The following is a 20,394-nucleotide window of genomic DNA, read 5'->3' on the forward strand; positions in this document are numbered from 1 at the left end:
TAAAAAATATTGGATGTATTGGAGAAGAGATTACTGAGAAAAGGAATGATTGGAAAAAACACACTTGTAAGTTTTATTTTTGTTTCCTTCTGAAGCAGAAAAATCTACTTTTACCTTGAGAGTAGGAATCTTTCCTGGTTGGTTGCCACTCATGGTCTTGTATTCCCTTCATCTTATTAACTTTTAATTATTTATTTTGCTGTTGTAAAAATTGTTTAAATCTAAGCAAAGTGTAATTGAATTACAATATAATGAACTGAAATCTCCAGGTAACTTCAGTGCTTCTTCTGTTCTCCCTACCTTGCCCCCACATTTCTAGTCATACTGTCAATACTACGAACTGATATGGAAGTGAACAGGATTAGTCTTCAGGTATTTTTCAGGAAACCACACTTTCAGAATATAATAGACATAAGTGATAAAATATTACTCTGGATGAGGAAAGCCAGAGACAATTGTGGAGCAGTTCAGCTATTTGGGTAATACACATCTTAATAGTTAACACAAAAGTTCTCTTCAGTGGTCATGTTAGTTGGTATATTGATAGATGTACTGTCATATGTGTTTTACACAAAATATTCTAAGATTCATGTTTCAATACAGTGAAGATGGGAAAGAATGCCTTCCCCCATTCCCAGCAGGTTTTGGTTATGTCTAAGACCAGACCTTCAAAAATTATCAATGCCTTAACAGTTCTGTTGTTAAATTGCTGAATTTTCTGATGTTGATTATGGGATTAGTCCCACAGACAGCGTACATAAGGAACACTCCTTGAAGCTGCTGAGTCATTTCAGTCTGAATAATAATTTAAGTGAATTACCTTGAATTAGCTGAAACAGATGTGTTCCTGGCTTTGGCAAAATTAACCTATAAAAAATTAAAATAAGTCAATTACTAGTCAGCTAACTTGATCTATAAATTCCTCTCTAGAGTGATCTAACAAAAGCTCTGGGTGCGAGGTTGGGCTTTATGTTTAGCAGCTAATTTGCATCTTAGCTGGTATTTGCCTTGCTACAGTGGAAGAATAATTGGAAATGTATGCACTGTATTAAATGTGTTGACTGAAGCTGTAAATTGGAGGAGATTGTGTTTGGTATATAAATCTGGAGAGCACTGCCAGGTTTGGTCATAAATATGTAACTTTCTGATTTCTGTGACAGATAATAAGAAACATGTCAATGAGTGAATGAATGTAGATATCCAATTATTTTAACAATAATTATTTATTTATTTAACAATAAACTGCCTTTTTGGGATTTATTTATCACAAATGTTTCATCATTTCTAGTTGAAAGAATAGGATGGAGGGTGCATAACTAGAGGGGATTCCTGGATGAATGGCAAACTAATGTGTACAAAATTCCAGTGGAAAAAGGAAGACTTATGCTTGTGTTTTGCAGTAGGAATTAATTCACTCTTTTGTTGTTTTGTTTCTACTGCTGTTTGGAAAGGAAGAAAGCTATTTTTTAATATTCTGATAGAAGGAATTTATGAACCTGGTCTGTCTGTGACACTGCAATAAAAAAATTCGGAATTATAAAGAATTATCTTTCTGATATGTTTTAAAACTGTATCAAAAGACTGAAAAGAGGCAAAGTTGTGTTTCAGGGAGGATGCAAGAAGGATAGCACTCTCATTAACAAAGCCAGATACTGACAGCTTTGTCATGAGACTACCTCATTTAACTTTCATGGGTTCTCTGGGAAATTGTGGAGTTTTGAAGTTGCAGAAAACAGAGACACCTCTTAGAGGGGAAAAGAGATTTATCTTAATGAAGATGGGCTATGTGAACACATGCCTATGTTAAGCTGTATTGCAATGTCTCATAAAAAACAATTTCTGACTTACTACTCAGAATTAAGGTTGGTGCACTAAAGGTGTAAGAGCTGTCTGCCAAGAGACGTGCTTCCTGCTTGGGATGCTCTCCTCAAGGTCAGGCCATTCTCTTCATACCACGTCTCTAAAATCCTGGGCTAATTAAGTGTCCCAGTGTCCCGAATAAGCATACCTCATTCATAGGTTCAGTGAGGGCTGGGAGTATGAGGTCTTGTTGAGTTTGCTCCTACAAAGGGAAACAACATGAGGGCTCTGTGCACTATCCTATTTTCATTCAGGTTGGCATGGATTGCATGAGGATTGTGAAATCTTTCCCAAAGTATTTCTTTGGTGTTATAAAAAACTATAGGTAGCAAATGAAAAGAGTGCTTTTCTATCTTGGGAGACTAGGGGAAGCATTATTACCTTACGTAAATTCTTACTACAGTTAGGAACATTGCTGTAGAGGAAGGGAAACCTGGCTGCCATGGGAGAGAATTCATCAACATTTAGAAACCTGATTTAGATTCCTTTTCAAGTCAGAAGCAACAACAACCAGGCCTGGCAAGACTTTTGCACCCTCTCTTTGTGCTTATGAAGGTGTTACAGCCACATGTATCCTTACAGAGACTCAATTCGATATGAATTTTATACTCAGGGCTAATAAACATAAAATAACGATTTTTTTACATGTACCACACACAAGATCTGTGCCTTTCCTAGCAGTTCTAGCATATTGTTTTGCCTGTAACTGTCTGTCTCTGTAAGCAAAGCCTTGTGTTGAACATGAACAATTATGTTTTATTACTTTTTATTGACATTTTGTAGGAAGGCCCTGTATCAAACACACACATGAGATAGGAAGGCAGTTGTGTAGGTGAAGACCAATACAAAGCATAAAAATTATGCAGATTGCATGGAAATGTCTTTACTTTACATATAGCACACTGCAATGCTTTTTCTAAATGTGCTGGTTTGGGTGATGCTGAGCTTCTATGCTGTTAGCCTTTATTATGTCCGCTATTATGGTGACCTACATACTACTATGAATAATTTTACCCAAGCGTAAATGTGCTTTGGAACACAGTCTTATAGCATATGGTATTAATTTTTTTCAGTTAAAATATATGCCAAAATGACTCTAGTTCTGAAAGGTGTATAGAGATTTTTATACCTAATTCTCTATTTTGGCTGTAATTACATTCACCTCAAAAGTAAGTAACCCTAAGTATTTTGATCCTAAATTTATTTTATCCCTGGTATATTTTTAAGGTTCCCCATTTTGGAGGACACCACCATTTCAAGTGTCCGTTCTTTAAAAATGGAGAATTGATTCGTGCCAAAATGAGATGTGCCTACTCAGAATTTACCCAGAGTAAGGATTTCTGTACAAGAACAACACTTGTTAGTATCTCTAGTTCATGAAAAAGAGCTAGAAACTCTGAATTACTCTTGGAAAAAAAACCAAAATAAGCTAAAAACATGACACAGTCATGACAGTTGGCCTGTTTTCTTGCTTGTAGTCTGGCTTGTAGGGGCAAATATCTGCCACATTCAAAGGCAGATAAAATAAAGACATAGGGACTATACAGAACCTAGAAGATTTACAATAGCACACCATCCTCGTGCAATAATTTCAATATGATATATACAGAGACTACACTTCCACATTTTAGTGTTTACAGGTTCACCTCTACCTGCTGCTTCTTCTTTTCTTCTTTGTTTGAAAATACACATAGTTAAAATGTACTACATAAGCTATGAGAACATGGTCATCTCTTATAGGAAAATGGGTAGAATAACTTTTCTCTCATCTAATAATTACACTGTAAACCAAATACCATTTTGATTTCAACTACCTAACAAAAAAGAAACCTTTTTGAATTGCATGTTGCATCAGTTTAATATTACATTACAACAGAGGAAGGGGAAACAGCAACATTTTCAAAGCTCAAGTGACCTTTTACTACCAGTTGTCATGAAGAATAGCGAGGTTGTTATTCATAAATGAGTCATTGTACATAAATGAATCGGCTGTATAGCACTAACCCTGACTGAGCAGGAACCAAAAGAAGAGGAAGCTCAGTAATGGTTCTCAGGGTAACCGAAAGGCACATCAACCTTTGATTTCTTGGTGTTTACTTCTCTTTCATTTCATTTGGAAAGGCCTACTGAGGGACAGACAGGTGTCTGCAGTGATTCAGGCATGCATGGAGGATCAGCTGATCCATCCAGAAGGTGAACAAAGTCCAACCTCAACTCTGAGCTATCTATTTTCTATAGAAGCAGCTCATTTGAGAAAAAGGTGGATAGTTATACTGATGACCTGGACTAAATGAAAAAATACAATTAAAGCTATGAAAAATGATTCTAATGACCAGAACTGCTTTGTGTAGCATCTGAAATTTATTACACCGTGTCATTACATTATAACTGCTGTGGTGAATTTAATTTCTATGTTAGTTACTGGTGGGTTTTTTTTGAAAGCAATAAGGTTTCTATCATTCTGTGGATGATAAAGATGTAGTATGCTTAAGTACATTTTTCTGCTTTAGCAGCAACTCCTTTTTCCCCTTGAACCAAGATAGGAAATTATGAATTAAGGAAAATAATTTTATAAGAAGGAAACCCAAAAATATGCTTTATAAAAACTCTCTTGGGAAAAAAAAACCCTACTTGATTGACAGATACATAGCTGAAGGTCAGTGCCCTGAGAGCACTAATAGGCATTAATGGCCCTGAGCAGCCTCACCTGGGACCCCCACTCTACCATGAGACTGGGGGCCCCATTTCAGGTCCCATTGGGGCACCTGCCTGGGCCTGACCTATGTTGTAGGTCTTATGCCTTCATACTTGTGCATCTGCAAAAATGAATAGTTTTGTCTCCACTTTATATATTAATTCACTGAACTGTGAGACAACAGAGTAAAGAGAGGGGTAGGTTTTAAAGCAGGGTTGGTTCAGGCTGCAACCTATAGGTTATGGGTAGATATAAAATTCACATAAGCTGAAATGCTGTCATACTTACCTATATGCTTTGAGGCATTTTAATTAAAGTATCTGGTCAAAATACCAACACCTCAGTATCTACAGTCAGACATTACATTCCTAAAGGCAAAGACAATTACTCTGAGTAAATGAAGGAAAGTAAATCTTGTTGAGATCAATAGAAATACTGCAAGTATTCAGCTCCATTGGTGGTGCTGATGAGGGAAATACAGGCTTCTTCCCCTGACAGCTGAGCAATTTCCTCTATCTCTAGGTAGTTAACCCTGGTTTTATATGAAACACCTGTGGCAGTGAAGGACAGGCTTTCATATTTAAAACATTAAGCGATGTGGATAAAGTCCTGAATGTCACCCTACAAGAATTTCCAGCAAAGGCTGTACTGAAAGAGAGCTTTCTGTAGGTTACTGTGTATCTCTGTAGGGATGGGATTTGGTCTTGGTCTGTATGTTGGGTTACTTTGGGGTAACTGGGCCAGGTGACCTCTCTGGAAGAGTGGGAAGCAGTTGTGTATGCTGTGGGAGAGCTTGTTGGATGCTGGCAGGGAATGAGACAGAGACTTCAAAGACCTGGGAGCTCCAGGGCTGAGAGGAGAGCGACAAACTGAGCCGGCCAGCTCAGGGGGTGGGAATAGATGAGGGACCCTCAGGAGTTACAAAACCAGAGGGACTTTGTGAGGTCTCGTAACTCAGGTCATTACTAGCAAGGCCCTATGTACAGTGGAGAGAGGGAAGACTTTCATATAAAACCTTACTATTGCTGTCTTAGTTGCTTAGATTATTTTGCAAATCTATTTATTCTAGCATAATCTAGTGAAATCTGGCTTTTAATTTTTTTTTTATTTTACAGCCTTTTGATTCTTTCCAGGAACTTACCATAGGCAAAAAAGGTCTAGGCAGATCTAGTTCAAAGCCCTTGTTGACTTCGTATCCTGCTGCAGAAGAACTAGTGAAAAGCTGGATGCATAAAATGCATGGATTTTGTGTAATATTTCCAAAGTATTGGAAAATGTGTGTCATAATGGCACACATTTATAAAAAATGGCACACATTTATAAAACCTTGTATGAGGTTTAACAAGGCCAAGTGCAAGGTCCTGCACTTGGGCCACAGCAACCCCATGCAACGCTACAGGCTTGGGGAAGAGTGGCTGGAAAGCTGCCTGGCAGAGAAGGACCTGGGGGTGTTGGTTGACAGCCGCCTGAATATGAGCCAGCAGTGTGCCCAGGCGGCCAAGAAAGCCAATGGCATCCTGGCTTGTATCAAAAATAGCGTGGCCAGCAGGACTAGGGAAGTGATCGTGCCCCTGTACTCGGCACTGGTGAGGCCGCACCTCAAATACTGTGTTCAGTTTTGGGCCCCTCACTACAAGAGAGACATTGAGGTGCTGGAGCGAGTCCAGAGAAGGGCAAGGAAGCTGGTGAAGGGTCTGGAGCACAAGTCTTATGAGGAGCAGCTGAGGGAGCTGGGATTGTTTAGCCTGGAGAAGAGGAGGCTGAGGGGAGACCTTATTGCTCTCTACAACTACCTGAAAGGAGGTTGTAGCGAGGTGGGGGTCGGTCTCTTCTCCCAGGTAACAAGTGATAGGAAAAGAGGAAATGGTCTCAAGTTGCGCCAGGGGAGGTTTAGACTGGATATTAGGAAATTTTACTTCACTGAAAGGGTTGTCAAGCATTGGAAGAGGCTGCCCAGGGAAGTGGTTGAGTCACCATCCCTGGAGGTATTTAAAAGATGTTTGGATGAGGTGCTTATGGACATGGTATAGTGGTGGTCTTGGCAGTGTTAGGTCTACGGTTGGACTTGATGATCTTAAAGGTCTTTTCCAACTTACACGATTCTGTGATTCTGTGATAATCTACAATGGATGGTCAGAAAGATAGTTATGGCTAGACTGAGAGAATCTCACCCTTTAAATCCATGCTGTAACTTGCTGTGCTTTTTGGAACAGTCCTAGTTCTCTTTAGCCCTGGCTAAAAGGGTGACTGGTGTATGTATATATTTAAACTTGTCTTGTTTTGTAGGCTATCTTATAGAATCGATAAACCACCAGCATTAATTCAAGGGTGAAACTAAAATTTTGATTCACCAGTTCACTTCACTTAAAGCAAGAAGTAAATTTTTGTCCTTCCTCTGTAAATCTCTTCCACTGTAAATCTCCTAAATACTGGTGTCCTATCTAGCAAACAGCTATAAATTTGAAAAAACAAGCTGCTGTATTATTTTCCAAGGCCTTAAGTGTTACATGTCTTTCATCTTCTAAATCCAGTAGAAGATATCCTTTAGATTGAGTTCAAATTTCATTTGCTTATTGTTATTAGCAGTAAGGGAAAAGTAAAGTAATTACACTTGAAAGATGAGGACACCTGATGTGGAAATCATCTGTAGACAGTAAATATAAAATGTGACAACTGTTTTCAAGTGAAATCAACTTTAAATGTCATCATTAAGTATGTCATTGATAATTTTGTAGAACCATCTTACTAATGTGACTTATTTGGCATGAGGGACTTAATTGAAAAGGCATTCTGAAAGAATAATGTTGTGGGTCTCATAGCTGAAAACCAATAAATGTGTTAACTGTTTAAGGAACTTTGTATCTTTAGTAGAAAGCTTCCTCAATTAAAAGGGATTGGAATATCTTTAAAGGATAATATAGAAAAATTAAGAGATAACATGGTTTGTAACACAACAATACAGTAAATTTGGCCTGAATTCTGACTTTTGGACAAACAAAGCAGAGCTAGTCTTTGGTGTGTTCAAGTATTTTTAGTGCCTTTAAAAATGATTGGGAGCTGAGAGATGTTTCTATTTTTGAGAGCATGAGGGTTAGTTTCTAGATTTGCTGCAAACTTCCTTTTCATGCATGCTATTGGTGAATCCATGTTACCACATTTTACTTACGTAGCATTCCTGTGTCAACTTTGCACCAAAGTTTTGCCTCTTGTGAAAATACTTTGGCTCTTACTGGGATTGCTTTGCTTTATAGAAGCATATATTGATTGCATACTGCATTTTGTAATAATTTTTCTGTAAGATAGTAAAATAATTGTTAAAATTGGATTATGCCAGTTTTGCTTCTCTTTATTTTAATGCTTCCAAAACAAATGTTGTAGTTTACTCTATATTCTATCCTTTGGAATATATATTCTGTGCTTTAGAAGCCTCTGCTTAGTTTTATTAGTCCTAACTGTGTGTGAGATGGTTTCCTTCTTAATGTCCACTCAACCCTCCAGTATTTGAGACCTTTATGTGTAAGTGTTACTACTACCTTCAAACCCTGACTTTAATTTGTATTTAGGTGTTGAAGATGGCTAACTTACTTTCCTCCACTAAACTGTTGAGCATACAGCAGCTCTCACTGAGGAATCTGGGTAATCAAATATTTGGAAAGATCAGTCCACATGTTCTGCAATCTGTGAATATGGGCTTAAGAGGCTGAATTCTGAAAATCTTCATAGTGCCTGCAAAGGCGCATATACATATGCATGGACACACATTGAAGATTTTTGTTTTGGGATAGAAGGAACTTTTCTGAAAACTACTATAATGTGTTGTAGAATAGTGACTGTTAACCATTTAAGGGATAAAGATGGTCCTTGTCTGGGATGTGTTTAAGAGGGTCCCGTTCCCCCCCGCTTCGTATGTGCTTTTAAGCTTCAGTTACTGCAAAGACTGTGTAAAGCTTCTTTGGGAGCAAACACGCTGTGTATAGAAACAGAAGCAAGAAGAGGCAAATTTACTGGTAAATTCCATAAAACTTGTGGAGTATGTAAGAGGAAAAAGTAGACTGCCATTACAAAGATGTGGTCTTTGAGATGGACGTTTTAAACTATGTGAGATGTGGTCTATTTTAATGACTTTACTGAATCCCAAGCTAGTGCTGCTCCTGCCAGGACGTCCATTCTGGCTGGAGCATTCAGTAAGAAATGCAGCTGCTCTACTTATCCCAAGGTCAGCCACGCTTTCGTAAACCAAAATGATTTTTTACAAGATGGAACTTAATTTGGCCTATTGTTGTATATTAAAATTTTAAATTATGCAAATGAATTTGGTGTACAACAGCTATATTTGAAGGCTGGTTTTTTTCACCTTGCTTGAGTTAATTGAGGAAGTCTGGCAGCAAAAGGCCTCTCTTAGTGACATGTGTATCTAGTGGACGCTCATACCTGGTGATCTTGTACCTAAGAAAATCACTCATGTTCACCAGAAATGCTCATTAAACAAACTTAAATTGGTTCCATTGTCTGAAACTTAACTGTCCCCACTGGACAGGGATGAATGCTGCTCGTTACTTAGATGAAGCTTTCAGCTTTGGGGAGAGTACTACGTTGTAAAATGTTTCACTTTATTAGGCAAAGAGAAGGTAGTCATATAGACAAATGGTAGAGTTTTAATCAATTAACTGGAAAAGTCTAGATGTACTACATACTGTCAGACTTATAATAGTTTACAATCAACACTGGGCATGTAAGTGTTTTCATACCCACTGGGGAGAAAAAATTGTCCCTGGATGTGTTCCCTGTTGAAAAAGATCCTGAAATTGCATGATGTACTCCTGTCTTCTTTGGGGGCTGCTTTCCTTTTGAAGGCAAAGCAGCTATGCTTGCCCGTGCAGTTGCCCAAGTGGTGTTTCCAATGCTGAACCCAACATGAAACAGTCTGCTCTTCATTGTAGATCAGGTAATATTTGAGCCAGCCTGTGAGCTCTTAATTGGGCAATTAATATGAGAAATGGAGGCTATAACTTTAAATTTTATGATATGGGACAATACAGCATACAAGCTCCCTGCTATGTTGTGTAAATAAAAGAATAAATAACACAAAAGCCTGCTTGTAATTTCACACACACTACTAATACTGAATAATTACTCTATAACAGCATCTTTCTTTGCACAGTTTTCATTTGTTATGCTTTAATTGTTGGGAGTGCTTAGTGAGCTGACTCCAGAACGTGTAAGTTTTATGCAGAAGGAAAACACCTAGGAAAACAGGAAGAAAAGCAGTGCTTTTGCTAAGAGATTTGCACTAAACCATTTAAATTACAATTGAAAGGCGAAAGAGAAAACAATGGAATAAAATTGCAGGATTATTATACATGGCAGAAGGAAGAGGAATGGCAGAATAGCTTGTGCTGAGGCACCCTGAGCAGAAAAAAAAAATTAGGAATCTGAATATTTCATGCTTAGGAAATATGTTTTGGTCCAACAAGAGTCAGCAGATTAGAATAAGTGGCGTTACAAGATTGATACAGTTGCATGTATCTTTACTTCAAGATCAGAATGAAAACAATTGATTAAAGCAAGCACCCCATGGTGGAAGAGGGAATGTTCTTGGTTATCCATACATATTTAAGTTTGGGGTTTGGTTTTTTTACACTGATTTTTTTTTTTTTTTTAAATAAAAATTGGGGAAAATTGTGAAGCTAATGCTACTGTTGTAAGTGGTAGCTACATGTCCTTATGGAAAGATATTAGTACACCGATGCATTATTTTATGTGGTTGTCTGGATCCTCAATCAGTGGAGTTTTGTGCAAGTGTAGTAATTTGTGTTGGTGGTTTCTAGCCTTATTAGTATTCATTCTGAACAGAAGCCTTGGCTCATTTAAACTCCCATTGCCTGAGAATTCATCATAATTTGGCTCTGAATCACTTTGGCATGATGGACCAGAGTTATTTTTGTTGTACCTCTGCTGAAGTCAGTAGAGTAAGCAGAGGGTAAGCTTGGTCAAGAATACTACCATTTATTTAAAAATAAAGTAAGTCTTGCCATATTACTAAGCAACCAGAAAGCTAAAATAGGTTGTGGGTTTTTTCACTGCAACAAGATAAATGTAATATTGTTGGAAAGTTTCACGTGTATAAGTACAGAGAATGTATCTGAGCAAATAGCAACCCTTTGCAAAGAATGTAATTGTTTCTCAGGCACAGCAGCTTAATGCTAGAGGAGATGCCTTTTTTGTTCTATTTTAAAATTCAGATTAAATCTCTTAAAGGATCATTTTGCACAGAACAAAGTGTGTTATGCATCATTGTGTGCTGAGGCATGATTTTATTAAGTATGGATATGTGTAAAATAAAAATAGTAATTTTTTACAGGTACCACTTTCTTTTAAAAATTGAATAGTTGCCTATGTCTGAGATATAGCCAATTATTGTATGGTCTCAGCATGTGATGGAGATCCACCACAATCTTACTGAACACTGCATGTGACTCCAGAACCATGTACTAAGTACAGTAAAACTGGATGTAGCTTTTTTAATTTGCTCTGTAAACAGGATCCCCAAATTTGAAGACTAAATCTTCTGCAAGCTAGATATAAGTCTACTAACCATAGATTAGTAGCTTCCTCAAAAGGAGGGTTGTCTGTGCTTGAATGTTGTACATGTTTGTTTGACTTATGCTAGAACAAAATCTGCCTAATCTATATATACAAATGTTATATGATCTATCAAGCATCACAAATGAACTACACAGCTTTGTGAATTATCATGCCTCATCTGAGCTGGAGTAACTGTTCACGAATGCATCCTTAACTGCGCTTATGGCTACAGATATGCTGTAAAGCACATTAGATTAAACCTTTCATTAGCATGATTGAGTTGTAATGGCTTAACAAGTTTCCTCCCTTCAGCTAACCTTTGCTATCCATTAGTTGGGTGCATGCTTTCCCTGTCAAATTGAGAGATAATGCGGTTTAGTTTCAGATTTGAGCTAAGTCATGTTATCTCACATTTAGCTCTTACGTTGAAGATTACGCTAAATTGTGTTATCTCATAATTGAAGTGGGCTAAAAGCATGCAGGCAGATGGCTACTTCAGCTTGGCAGCATAACCCATTAAGATCATGATAACTTGCTTGTGTCTGAGCCAGGAGTGCTCTCTCCATTAGTTCTGCTGCTATTGCAAAAAAAAAAAAAAAAAAAAAAAAAAAAAAAAAAAGCGGAATGTGGAATTGGAACAGCAGGTAGGACAGTAGTGTGGCAGCAGTTTGCAGACAGATAGTATAATGGAGCTTTCCAGAAATGGCTGCTTTCTCTGTACAGAGCTCCAAGGCAACCTCTTTCCTTAAAGTTGTGTTCTTTGCACTTCAGAGATTTTTTTTTTTTTAATGGAGAAGGGAGGGTATACGGGGCAGTTACAATAATAATGCTGCCTTTCTAGGGTACCCTGTCAAAGGACCATGTCAAAATGTTGTGTGGAGAACAGACGGTTTAAAAGCCTTGAAGGAATGGAACTGGAGAGTCTAGTAATGAAAGAACTGGAGGAGGGTGATAGTCTTTATTCAGCTGGATCTCAGGGCTGCCAATTTCTGTAACAGCAGTAAGCTTGAAATATATGCACATACTTGCCTGAGCCTCAGGATACATTTTTATCATTAATAACCTTAGTACCTAGCCAAGAGTATTCTGCCAGCATTTGCTGGATTTGAAAGGCCAACTCAAGGTGTTTCTCTGCTAATAAAGGAACAATAAGAGTATCCTTAACCAGCTGACCTACCTGAAGAGGTTATTAGAAAATTTGTCCTTTTGTCCACTTTTCTCTATTTTTGACTCCTTACTGTAAAAGAATAAAACGAATAATATCACAAACCCAAACTTTTCATTTCTGAAAATGTTACATGTTGTCTTGAAGGCTAATTCAGGTGCTTCTTACTCTTTTGCCTCCTTGTTCATGCTGTGTCTCCCATGAGATGCTGATTTCCTCTCAAGCTGGAGTTACAGACAGGTATTCCAGGTGGGAAGACTAGCATGTGAATGAAAATAGGATCACGGGTACCTTTGTGCCTTTAATGGAATAACTTTTTTTTGGTACCCCTGCATTTTTGTTTTTGACAGTCAGCTCTTCTATGGTTGGAGTTTATGGTGAAAGAAAACTGAAGGCAAGTGACATCTTTTAGAAGCCCGAGCTCAACTTTAGCATCTTGTTACCAGGTATTAAAGGCATCATCTAATAGCTAGACCAGGGGTTCAATGTGTCTCTGTAATCTTTGCCTATAACTGGGATCAGTGCTAACTTGGTAATGTTGAGTAAGTTGGTCTTTTTCTGACATCTAGAAAACTGACAAATCAAAACCCCATGACACTGCATTTTTTTTTTTTAATTAATATTAACTGAAGCAATTTGGAGTACTGGGATAAAAAGTGGTAGAGTGCCTAGTATTTCCTATAAGCTTAATCAATTTTGGAAGGTAATGCTTGCTGTGGATGAAATTAAAGAACTTTGAGATTACCTTTTATGTTATGAAATATTCCTAGTGCGAATGAACAGATTTCTGCTTTCCATAAAAGCTGCTATGCAGTTATTGTGCATGGAAAGTATGTGCCAGGATTGCGTCAAAATGAATAGGATTAAAACATACAATTTAAAGGGGAGACATGAGATAATATGCATTAGTAAATTTACAAGTTCAAGTCACCTATACACTCCTAAGACACCCAAGGGTGGGATGAAAATCAATTTCTCTGCACAAAATAGGCTTCCCTACAAATGACAGCATATGAACTATGGTAGTATCAATGTGTTGTAGTCCATTCTCCATCCCCTCTCCTCTTGTGTCATAACAGCCTAGCTTTTGGGGATGTGATAGAGCACTTGCAAGCGCTTATAAACCTATGCGAAGGTCAATGACCTGTACAATGGTTTTAATGAACCTTCAAGGAAATTCCATAGTAATGTTTCTTTTGGAAGTAATGAGTTGCTTCATATAAAGGTAATGTGAAGGATGGTTGAAAAGGTGCCATTTATTGCCATGTATTTGCTACTGTGGCTTATTTTAGTGTTTAAAATCTTCATTGGATAGAGTTCAGGGCTGCTTGTGCATTTCATTTATTTCTGTTATGTGACTTCCAAAAACTGTTCTGATGTTGATGCTGGTTGAACCTTTGTGGCTATTTCAGGCATTTTCATGATTTTTTTTTTTTGATGCTGCAATGTTGAAAGAAATCAATTTTATACTGAAGAAATACAGCAGTTTCAAAGGATTCTGAAGTGATCAATGTCAACCACAAGTGTACAATAACTGAGATCAATAATCCGTTCAGCAATACTGAGAAACTAGTCAAGTGACTTCTGAAAACAAAAAGTAAGTACTGTGAGAAATACTAATCACTGTACAGATGCAAGGCCCTTCATTTTCAAAAAAGTAGTAACAATGAATAAACTGTTAATTGTAAATATCCCAAATCAGTCAACTGATTCCATCCTCATGGAGGAGATAAAGGTATCTCTAGGTGAGTAATTTCCATTTACTCTTACCTGGGCCTTTCTAGCAAGCACATATGCTTCTATGACTTCTGCCACTTCACATATCAAAGAAGTAAAATCTTTTTCCGTGTTTCTTTTTCCCAGACAACATATATAGAGAAAAGATTATTGCTTTCCTATCACAAATGCTTGAAAAGGTAGAATGAATTACTTATTGCAGAGTACTCAAGGTAGAGCAAATGACTCATGTTGGGATCAGAGATGCAGACCTGGCATGGGGCCAACTTTTTCACCATTGTCACACCCCTTTCTTCCTAGATTAAACTTCAATTTTTATGAAATGTAAGATGAAAATTCTCATGGGGTCTTTGACACCATGTTTTTTTCATGTGATCTGCTAATCACCAGTTGTACCAAGAGCTCACCAGTTATGTTAAATGGCTATTGGCTGTAAAACAGCGTCTTTGCTTTTAGGGTGTCTATGTGTGTACACAAACACGTTAAAGACAATTATATCCAATATAATGCTGCACTCTTATTTCTTCCAGATCTAAATAAAACTTGATCAATATTTAACTAACTTATGCTACATGGTCAATATCTAGATAACTTAGGTTGAGTACCTTTTGTTGAACTACTTTATTGCAGATTATGTAATTGAGAAATAAACAGTCAAATTCAGATGTGGTCTTGGTTATCAGTTTAAATTCTGAATAGATTATTTGAAATGGGAATAATTTAAATGGGAACAGGTATCCAAGGAAGGAGGATAGTTCTGAACAATTTATTGGTGGTTTGAAGCCATGAATAATTCAGGACCTACATATCTTTAAATGACATGCATGAACTAGATTGCTGCAAATTACAAAAGTATGAGAATGATATAATATCACGTAAATTTGATATTCATCTACAAAGGTTGGTTGTTTGTCAAGCTGTTTGTGGGTTTGCAGCTGACCTTTAAAAACTTGAGGATGAATCAAACTAATAGCCTGAACAATGAAAGTCTTTCAACAAGTGAGCATAATAAATCTCCCCACTTTGAGAGGGAGGCAAGTATAATATATAAAACTAAAGACAAGCTTTAATAGACACACAGAACATGGGGAATTAATTCTGAATATAGAAAGATTAATTATAGCTATGGTCACGTTGAGGGTTGAAGATGTATGAATATGTTTGAGGATTCAAGATTCCATATCCTACTTTTAACTGTATCTTTGAAACAAATCATCCTATAAGTTATCTTTGTGAAGCAGGGAACTTGGAACTTCAAGGAACTTCAATCCCTTTACCTTTCAAAACTGTGTCGTAGTCATGATAATTACGCTGCAATGTAGGGAACCACTAATTTGTGTGGTTCTAGTTGAATCATGGGGGGAGCAGAAATGAAGAACTGATTAAAAAATAGCAATGCTAATTGTGATTTTGACAGCTGTTTTTTAGGACATTGTGAATGAGGATGAAATGCAGGTTGTGATCTTTAGGACAAAGGTGCTGTTTGTTTTGTTCAGTGCAAAACCAACATAAGCCAAGATTGGCTCATGACTGGGGCTCTTCAACGCAAAGGTTAGGAAACACTAATCTTGAAGCTAGTGTCTGGACTTCTCCTGATGTTGAGGCATTTCTCTGCTTATAATATCAGCTTAAGGTGGTAGGATGCTTCCTGTGGTTTGTAACCTCAGTAAACACATTTACAACTCTTAGCATTTCCATTTGGCAGGGCGGAGTGGTGTAATTTTGAGTATCTATGCAATAGTTATAACAATATGGCAAAAGGAATGTTATTCCTCTCAGGAGCAATAAGCATTTTAAAAAAACCCCAAACCCAAACATGAAGTAGGATTATTAAAAAATGAAAGACAATTGGCAACTTAGAAGGTAATCTTCCACTTTTAGTGCAAATCATAGAATTTATTTCTTTCTAGCTGTCAACTGAAGAACAGGTACTGTGTGTGCTGCTTACAAATGGTAAACTTTCCTGAACAAGTTGCTTGCTTTTCTGCTGAAGTTCAGGATTGATTGTGATGGCAAGAAAAAGTCAAAAGTAGCTGCGTATATGATTTTGTGTGCATGGAGAAATGAATGTATTTAAATTATCAACATGGAAAGTTAAATTTAGGCTTAACATCACATTACTAGCTGATGAGGTATCACACTTAATCCATCTGCATGGCAACCACAGGTTGCGTTTAGTGTTATGCTTAGTTAAAATGATTGTGCTAAATCAAAACTCAGTTTTCAGTGAGGTACATCCAGCCAAATACCAAATATAATCATGTTTAAATTGGGACTATAAAACAAAGTTCTTAGGAAATGTGAAGCTGGGCAGAAATAATTTGGCTCTGTCCTTCAGAAACTCTGGCTATGAGAGCTGAGCTGTTTGAGCATTTTGAGCAAACACCAGTGGGTGAAGTTGTCCCTTGGCATTACAGGGTGGTTTTATCCTGTTCAAAATTGAACAGAGTTTGGTAGTATTTATGAACTTAGTGTTTTTCAGGCTTACTGGACACCAAATATAAAATGAAAACAACTGAGCATCTAGCAAAATGAGAGGATTTGTGGAGTGTAGGTGAAGCTCTGTAGCACATGTGACTGTGCCTGCCTCCCCCATATGTAGTGGGTACATATATTTGTATGGTTTATTGTTGCTTAAATGGCTGTCAAATTATACGAAGTGCTAAATTTAATGCCTAGCTGTAATATTGCAAAGGGGATTTTCCTGTCACCATGGAGATTTTCTTATCACACGAGACAGTCTAGTAACTGTAATGCTTTAATTTTAGACTGTCTTTCATGCAATATGTGACTACATTAATCTTTCAGTAAAATGAAAATGAGTGCGTTATAGGGTTTGCTCACTTAAGATGGAAATTCACATAAGAAGGTGCATGCTGTGCTTACACCTTGTATAGTAAAACAAGCTTAGGAAGGCAGTGTTAGGTAGTAGATTATTACTGAGTGTGTATCACCTTGGAATGGTAAAGCAGCATAAGACACTGAATGCAGTGAACATACATGCAAGACACAACTTACACTTTGTCTGAAGAGAATGGCAAAATAAGTGGTCATAACATTGAAATATTTGTATAAACAGATTTTTTTGCCACCTAAAGGTACGGACTCTCCTCTGAAATCTGTTGTTCTTGTCACCGTGGTAAGACTTGTGCTGGACGATGATGTTTAGGTATAGCACTGTCTGTCTACAGTTGTGCCTAGATCTTAATCTAGCTTCCCTTTCCCTCTTGCAGTTCTGTCAGAACTGCTGAAGGGGTTAGAATGAGCGCAGCTATCGGCTGCTCAGGTTAGCCAAGCAGGGTGTTATGGCTTGCACAAGTTATGCAAGATACAGGACAAGTTTTGTACGAGCTATGCCATTAACTAGTGTTAGCCACAGTATCTGACTGACTCGGTACCCATTCCAGAAGGTTTTTCTGGGATTGTTCAAATGACAGCGAGTATTTTGGGAAGTGAGAGCTGTAGGAATTATGCTGACACAAGAGTGATATTTACTACACTGGCATTTGGCTTTACAGAAAGTAAAAAGTTCTTCAGCTTTTCTGCTGGAGTGTAGGAATACTATTACGTTGCGTCCATAAACAAAGCATTTGTATCTCATGTGCTCAAGAAACCAATGGTTCTTAGCGTAGTAAGTGTCTCCAGTTGCGACAATGTGGCTTTTAAAAAGAAAGCTTGCGTAATGTTCCAGTGAGCTGAATGTTCAGTTATTTCTGTCCGTTTGTAAGCCAACACTGTCCATCTTTTTTGCGCAACTATTTGCTTCATCTTCATTTTAAAAACTTCAGTTCAAAACCTTCTGCTTTCATCACTTGTGTGCCACAACTTAATTTCATGAGAAGATGGAAACACAATAAAAATTTGTACTTAATTGCGAAGAAGGTCACTGTGTTTTTTCTGTCTCTTGTTAAATTAGGCTTTAACAACCATTTAGGAGACTATGTGTGAATATTTTGATGTAGAGGTTAAATGTTTCAGAAAAAATGGTATTTCTGTTTTCCTATCAGAAAGTATTGGGTTGTTGTCTGGAATAACAAGAGAAAAATATGCTTTAACAGTCACTTATATATCAAACTTCATCAAAGTCCTAACTGAATAGTGTTATAAGTTTTGGAGAGCTTGTAACAGCAAGGAAATAGTGCCTCTAAAGTATGTTAATAACATTTGCTCTTGACTTTCAGATGAATGACAATGTGCTTGTTTGGGAGAGCATCCTAAAATAGCTTCCCAGGGTAATACTAATGCTAATCAATCACTGTGTTGCTGTCTTTCACATGTAAGCTGAAAGATGTCGGAGTGCTGTTGAGGTGCTAAAGGTGGAATAAGTGGAAGGGAAGACTAGCACTTATTCAAATACCTAGCTGGACCTGGTCACATCTTAGTGACAAGCTGTCTAGGCCTTCTTGCTTAAGACATTGTTAGCATTTCTGCAGATAGCTGATTTAAATGGCTTCTGGTACTGTGGAACTTGGTGTCTTACTAGTGTGAAGATCCACTGAAACTATGGGAAAGTGAGCTGTGCTGAAACACTGCCAGAGAGTTAGACCAAAGGCATTATTTTAAAATAGTTTCACTTTCCTACTATCTTGGTGTATCTTCTTTAACTCATGACACATAGCTTAATACTGTTCTCTCAGTAATTTTAATTAGTTTTCTGCATTTTACTAAAAAAGCAAAGGCTGGGGATGAAGGAAGAAGCTTTTATAGGATGAAAATACAACTTTATCATGCTCATCTATGTAATTGTTAGGAAAAACTCCCCACACCTTGCAGTGAATGCAGAGTCTTAAACCTGAAGTTAGCAGCACTTAGTGATGGGAGAGTGCTAGAAGATGCTGATGGAGGTGCTGGAAGCAGCTGTACAGTACATAGAGCTAGGTAGGAGTGAGACCCACAGCTGTCCCAGTGGCTTGGAAATGGAAAACAGTTGGGTGGCAGCCAGACTATTGAAGATTAGCTGGACCTCACTGTACCAAAGAAAGATGCCATCCCTCTAATTTTACGCGTACATGAAAATGATTTTGACATTCTGGGTAGGCTCTAAACAATTGGACAGGCTTAAGGAGCTTATTTGAAACAAGTGGAAAAGATTTGAAGCTCATTTCTAAATATGGTAATTGTGTAATAGAAACAGATGACTTGGCAGAGAAGTTTTTTGGGTCACTTTGATTATTCCCCTACACCCAGTTGCATTTGGACTTCCCCTCTGACCCCTCTCCCCCCATCTTTCCTACCCTCTGTGTTATGTGCATCCTCAAAAGTATATAAATACTCTGTCCTATCAAACCCAAAATTTTTATGTTATCACTCTGTGTCTGGCAGTGTTCCCACTGAAGAATGTGGGTTGTAGATGAGTGTGTATAAGTGCTTATTTTGTGAACAGAATCAATAGTTCTCTTTATTTCCATTATTTTATCTTACAAACATTGGATTCTGACATATTCACTATATTACGTCAGGGATAACCTTCCAGAAGATTTAAATGGATTATTTTCAGGATTTCTTTTGTTTTAAACTGCTGTTGCTTCATCAGTAATCCCATTCCCACCATATTCTTTTGTATAATAGGTATAGAAATCACTTATTTAAAGTGCATAGTGACATTAGTAATTATCAAGGCAATGTTCCTACTGACTAAAGAGATTAAAAGAAAAAGCAAATGCTTTTGAGTTGTTGGGGCTTTTCTTACTCTTAAATACACTTGTTTTTCTTGTGGTAGTCCACTGAGACTTAAGAATTTAGGATTGCAGAAAAGCAGTTAAAACAAGTGTGTGCTTAAAGGCAAGAAGTGATACTTTGGCTCAGCCTTGCCTTCCAAGATGGATGAATGCATATTCTGTGAATTCAAACACCATATATGAGCAAGCATTCTCAGTGAATGACTTGGTCATAGTGCAAAGTTTCTTGATTAATATGCCTGTATGTGGGTTTCCATGAGTACTATGTAATAGCACAGCAAAAAATCGAATTCTAAGATCCCAGTTTGACCCGTATAATGCATAAGGTTTTAATATGGTTTATACCTTTAATAAAGGTTTTAATATGATTAAAAAAATAAAATGGAGAGCCTTTTTGTAGTAGACCTGTGTTCCTAAAGTGTCACTTAATGTCTTTCTGGTGTCGTAGAGGTACTGTAACCTCCTAGGAATAAACTTTCAATTCATGTTATAATTTATTTCTGACAAAACAGTGCTTTTTTGAAAAGTTCATTCTGAGACTATAAAGGCTTCACTTCAAGTATATCCTGTAGCAATACAGCCCTGTAAGAAGCATTTGAACTCACAATGAATATCAATTATTCTGGAAAGCAAACCACTGAGCTCCAGAAGGATGCCACGACTGGCTTATATTA

The sequence above is a fragment of the Mycteria americana genome, chromosome 2, assembly GCF_035582795.1.
Source record: "Mycteria americana isolate JAX WOST 10 ecotype Jacksonville Zoo and Gardens chromosome 2, USCA_MyAme_1.0, whole genome shotgun sequence".
In the NCBI taxonomy this organism is placed as follows: Eukaryota; Metazoa; Chordata; class Aves; order Ciconiiformes; family Ciconiidae; genus Mycteria; species Mycteria americana.